The sequence below is a fragment of the Pomacea canaliculata genome, linkage group LG1 (genome assembly GCF_003073045.1).
Source record: "Pomacea canaliculata isolate SZHN2017 linkage group LG1, ASM307304v1, whole genome shotgun sequence".
Classification (NCBI taxonomy): Eukaryota; Metazoa; Mollusca; class Gastropoda; order Architaenioglossa; family Ampullariidae; genus Pomacea; species Pomacea canaliculata.
In genome coordinates, this window is record NC_037590.1 from 41,637,617 (window position 1) to 41,644,245 (window position 6,629).

Consider the following 6,629-nt stretch of genomic DNA (forward strand, 5'->3'; position numbering starts at 1 on the left):
CAAATATCTTCGGTTTAGAAAAAATCCCGAGACTAAGCTAAACATTTGTGTTTGTCTCACCTACTGGTTGCTAAAGAAAGGAAAGGGTGCTGTACTTTGAAACATTGTCTGACGGGAAAACAGTTCCAGTCTTGACCCTGGCAGTTCCCCTTCTTCTCAGATTTTATCTCATCGAATGTCTCGCTTCAACAAAGGCTTCATGACCAATTTCTGGTAAGTGGATTATGACAGTGCTATCTTAGGAAATAACGATGATGATGCATTGAGTGGGCTAACTGTGAGTGGTTTACTGGCTCTAGGCTCCTAGAAGAGCTTTTTCTTGTCACTGGGCCAAGCGAACGTGGAACTGAGAGCTGCTATGAAGTAGTAAGCACAAGGCTTTATATCAGTTTCATAAGGCTTGATGTAATTTATATCAGCTGCAGGTAATTCTTTTCCGAACTGAAAAGGACAAAATGAATGTCTCTGCCCTGTGACTTATATGTCCTGCATGTCTCCTTTACAAACATTTCGGAACATCTGACTGCAAAGGTTCGACAGCCACAAACAAATCGCAAACGTCTCACTTTCGAAGAGGCCAACCATCTGTGATATCATTTGTTTTAAATCGGAGAGGGAATCAACACCACGATGCCAACAATAAGGAAAGTGGAGAAGAGAAGACAGAAGAAGAGGAAAGATACAGGGAGGAGGATACATGGAAAGTGTGGACAGCGCTGGTGTGATTAACTCCCCATGGGGCTTTGAGGAACCGTGAAAAATGGACAGAGCTGGTGGCGAGGTCACCGTTGGTCAACGAGCATGAAAGCTGGGGGTCACATGACAGTGATTTGTCACTGGCCACCTTACAAAGTCAGCTTCATCTCCATGTTCCGGTGAGATGGTCGAGGAACTCGGGAAAATGTGCTTCTGGGGAAGAGATGGAGATGAGAAATGATGTGGGGTACTGTAGTCCATTTTCGATGTCCTCCATTGACTGGGCAGACAACTCTGACCACGCGTACAATGATGTCTGGAGGGGAGAGGATCGGGTAGGTTGTTGCCGTCTGTCACTCCGATCTTGTTCACTCCATTGAGTATGACGTGTGTGTTCCTGGCAGTTGGAGGGACCTAGTAGCAGAGTGTTCGTGGTCCGTCGTGCACTAGTCATCTTCGTTAACCGCAGCCTCGTTGTCGATGACGTCACCGGTTCTGGGGCGTGTGCGTCTCGGTTCAGCGGATTTGTTCATTGTTGTAAACGGCGAACTTGACTTTTTCACGAAGTTTAGACACGTTAGTTGGTAACGGCTGAATAGCCTGGTGGATACCAGCGAGGTCTGAAGACTGAAAGGTGGTGTGTTCAAATCTGACAGTGACAAAAATCAAAAAAGTGAGTGAGTGAGTGAGTGAGTGAGTGAGTGAGTGAGTGAGTGAGTCCTGGTTCCTACGCCACTGGAGAGGCACCACTCACACCCTTCGGCCGCGAGAAAAGGAAGACCGAAACGCTATAGGCATAGGGGACGACCTTTATACCTCTTATCTCCAATTTCATACATTACGTCAGAAAAGGCATAATTTTATGTCTCGCTTTATCGCTGTACGTGTTGTTGTTGTTGTTGTTGTTGTTGTTGGGTGATATGGAGGAAAAAAACGCACTTTAAAGTTAGTCTTCTAAAAGGTCTAGATGAATGTATTTTTTCTAATGACTGATTAACAAGGTAAAATACATTTTCTCAAAATTCCTTTCCACACTTTCACTATCTCTACTTCTCTCGTTCACAATCATACCACTGCACATGCATGATGCACAGAAACATGTTGAGGTGAGTTTGGCGGTTTATTTTTGAATTGCTTAATGTAAGTTTAATTAGATAATAGTGATAAAATGTATTTAAGTGATTTTTAAATATTCTGTCTAGGTTTTATTTAATCTTTTTTTTTTTTTTTTATCTTCTTGTGTTCGTCGTTGGCGGGTGCACGGTATCTAACCAAATTTCAAGAGGGGCGACAACTGCGAAAAGACTATCGGGTTTGTTTGGTGAAGCTTCGGACCTGACGGCGGTGGCAACGCTGTCCACAGTCGAGCACTTTGTAGAATATACTGTTCGCTCGCCATCCCAGTAACTTTGATGCAAGTGTTTACAACACAGTTCAAACTGCTCTTGTCCGACCAGTTCACACCGGACATCAGAATCTACCGTTTACAACACAAGGGAAAGCACTCGTCTTTGGTTCCTTTAGATTTTTATCTGAGTTGAGTACCTTTGATGCCAATGCCTTCATCCTCACCATATGGCATCGGGATCTTTGCCTACACAAAGCATCTTTGGCTGTTCCTCGATATGAATAACTCCACAAACACATTTTAACATGGTGCCTTCAAACCCTTTGACGCTGTATAATACTCCTAATAATTAAGGCTAAAGATTAGAAAATAATCGTGGTTGACAGATGCGAATCCTACCTGTTACTTGTACCTACATCATTTTTTTTTAAAGTTGTCCAGATTACTTCCTCCAACATTCAAGTCTGCATACCTTCCTTCACATGACACTGAGACTGCGGTGCTGAGTTACAAATGACATCTTGTTGAAGGCCCTTTCCTCTTGATGTGTGTGTGTTCGTGCGTTAAAGATGAAAGAATCGACGATCAGTAAGAAAGATATATGATATGCAAGCGAGACGACTTATTTATTTCGCGGTAACTTCGTATATCTCAGAGCCAGTTGCAGTAAGTTATGAATCTCGGCACTCAACTATCAGTACAAGTCACACGGTGATGATTTGTTCGATCTGTCACTTTACACTTCAGTCGATTCCTGCTGAAGAATGTGTTCAACTTCGCTGACAGGCCCATTTCGAAGGGAGATAAACACTGCAAAAATGCCAGTAATAGTCCTGCAAGATTTGAACAGTATCGGACAAACGAAACGAATTTGCAGAGTGCTCAGTCTTGACAAAATATAAATCATCGAATGGGAGTTCATGTATTAAGAGGCATTAAAAATGTGTGTGTGTGTGTGTGAGAGAGAGAATAAATGGAATTTATAAAACGCATCTACCCAATTTGACAGAAGGCTTTACATACTTTACACAAAATTTACATAGCACACACACTGATATCGACCAAAACATATGTCAACGAGAGGACAGCCATAAACTCCAGACACTAAAGCTGCATGCCGGGAGTGGCAGACAGTAGTACTTGTTCATCTCCTTAAAAGGCAATCCATGAATAATTGATGTTCTCTCTGTGTACGAGAGACATGGATCGTATTAAATGTCTTCCTGCTTTGTCATTCGATCACATTCTGAAACTAGATGAAACAGCGCTGTACATGTGCATACATAGGTACCGGAGCGCGACATCATTCCGCTCGATCCCCATAGGTTTAGCTGTACCCAAAGTACTCAAAGTACCAGAAGGCTAGGCCACCCCGATAACGGTCTCTAAACTTAGCTACATGCATCCTACACCTGGATGTTCAGGTTTGAATCAGGATCGTATGCTATACGATGTTGGACTCATTTACTAGTGAGAGCCGGAATTAGATGGTGTCCTCGTTACCATAACGATGTGTACAGACACTTATTGTATACATAAATATATTGTATAGGCGCTGCACTATAACATCTTTTTACTCATTCATGCAAATTTAGCATCACATAATGTAAGCGTGTGAAGGCTGGCTCTTTGTTTGAACTGAGTGAATTACTCTCGTTACAAACAGTGACTATGGAATGATAAAATCCCTGATGATACAAAATATATATATTGGATGAGTGGGATACGTATGTCTGTATGTATAAGTATACATGCGTGTTTGACAATGTCTTTGTGTGTGTGTGTACGTACGCACTAGCTTGATAGTCTTGTTATAAGAGACGTTAAAACGGTTATTTAAAAACGTGTTCATTTTGCCTTTCCTTCAAGAGTGTTTCTTTTGGGGAAGAACTATTATTAAATTTCTTGTGACATATTTCCTTCGTCGGGAGAGAATGTTTGGATGATGATGATGGATTGATGGATGATGACGCCCAGTCTAAAACCTCCGTTCATACACAAGGAAAAGACTCATGAGTGCTTCCTGTCTTTTTACTTTTACACTCGTGTCTTTATGGGTCTACTGGTACCCACATGAATTTTAGTTTTCTGAACGTAATCTCCCTCTACCTACACCCTCATCCACCCTGACACCTTTTATTACTCAGTTAAGTACTTCAGTGCTTCCATCAATCACTCCAGATTCTCCTAACTTGTAAGGAGCACTGTGTCGCTATCGAGTTTAATTGTCCTCTTGTTACCAGCCTGCGAGCCACAGAGAGAAAAGTGTAGGGAGCCCTTCAAACAAAGAAGGTCTACCTGTACCTTTACACCAGGCGCTACTTTACTTTCTCTGTCCGAGCACCGTCTTAAAGACCAGCCTGAGTGCACTTTTTCAAACGACTAGGCCTAGTTCATTCGAAAATATAAAATCTGACAGAACAACACCCTTTTCGTTCGAAAATATAAGTTTTAACCATCTCTCATCTCACCTCTGTTAAAATCAAAACAAAACAAAAACAAAAACGTGATTGATGTGAAGCTTATGTTCACAGATTCCTTCAGCAGCTGGGACTCCACACAGAATGATGCTAATGATGTAAAGTTGTTGTGTACATAAACACGTGTGTGTGAAGTTTCTGTATAGAAATACGACTGTCTACAAATTAAGTTGTTCACATAGACAAACTTGAAAGCTACGAAGTTGTTGTGGACAAAGTGGCATCAGAGTGTGTGCACACTAAGACTATTCAGACTACACATGATTTGTATTTGATACTGGCTACTTAAGCTGATTTTATCTCTAAGACTACACTTATTTACCACCTGACGGATATTTTTGAAAGTTTAGCCAACAAGTTTTGGCTGATGGTCAAGTCCGATTCAATACCTCACATGAAACCAATCCCTGGTGTCTTTTGATGAAATAAACTCGACCGTTTACCCGTTCTCCCAAACTGTATTCGAACTGGTCTTTAAATCCCCCCCCCCCCCATACTTTATTGTAGCTTAAGGAACACGAGAAAAAAACAGCTTTGTCAGGTGACAACCACTTGAAAATTCTGTCGCTACGGGTCGCTGACCACACCTCGTGTAGTTGTTCGTGGAATATTATTGTTGCGAGATCGAGCTTACCTGAACAGGTACGGAAAGAATGACGAAATAGATACCTCTGGCAACAGGCACAGGTGTACCTAAGTAGTAAGTACGGTCAGGCGACTTATCCAAAAAGCGGCGCACTCTCATCTTCTGGTGTAAATTATATCTCCCGACACTTACCTCCTTACTGGGTTACGTTCAACACCTATAACTGCGCTTCACCTGTCTGTCCGCCTCCATCAGATAGGCTGACAAAGGGTCATAGAAAGTTCAGTTCAACCTGTGATTTCTTTAAGAGGATGAAAAAGAAATTTAGTGTTACACAAAATGGTTTCGACACGCCTCCATTTTCCGCCCTCCACAAACATTTTTTCCCTTCAGAGCTGTACAAAATCATTACAAACTATTTACAAACTATTCTCTTCTATTTACAAATGCAAATGGCCTCAATTAATGTTACTTCAGTCAAGTACTTATACATCTCTTTTGTTTTGTTTGCCAGATAAGTAAATTAAGTTACACCCCATGTTTTTATTTACTTTATTTATTTCAGTGGGTTCGAAGGAAATTTTAATTAAAAACTGTTCGTTATAGATTCCCCCCCCCTCTCTCTCTCTCCTTTCTTTCTTATTCATTCATCCTTTTGTTCTTTTTCTCTCTTTGTGCCTCTGTGTGTGTGCTCTGTGAGAGAGAGAGAGCTTGACATTGACATTGTTTATAGTCTTCAACATCAAGACAAGTGGGACTGTGGGGTTATAAAATTAATCTTCTGTTTAAGATACCACGGTGGTTGTCGTGTTATCTCATGACCTTTTTCATAAACTGGCGCAGTAATAAATTTTGACCGTTCTCGTGGGAAATTTTTTGTACTGAAAATTAAAGCTTATTGAACAATTTAACAAGGTGATCTATAACTTTGTCATCAGAATGAATTATCATACTTTCTACTATCCCATCTGGTCCATATACTTGATTCCGTTTAAGATGTGTAGTACTGGAGATCGCATCATCAAGGAATCAGTGTAGTTCATCTTCTATTATTTCAGTAAAAATTACATTTTCGTTAAATATGTCTAGAGCTAAAGCACTTTCATTAAACATCTGGCAAAGTACTGGTATTATTGCTCGGTGCTGCTTATTCGTGTACCTGATGGTGTGCTAAAATAGTTGAGGATCAATTACATATTTTCCTAGGACTTCTGTTTTTTTGTTTGTGAAAGAAAGTTTCTTGTCTCTTAGGAGTCGTTTATATTCCTTTCTTTCAGGTTCCTCCTCGTCCATTGCCTTAGATTTTTAAAACTATTCAAAGATTTTTTAACTCTTCGTTTTTTTTCCTGCTTACATTCCCTATCACACCAATCGTTGGCGTTGCTCCTGATTCTTGCCTTTCAACATTCCCAGAGCAGAGTTGTATAAAGCCTTGGACACAGTTTCTACTGACATGTCCACATCTTTGTCAAACTCATCATTGATTCGGTGTAGGTTATTAGGACACTATCCGACATGT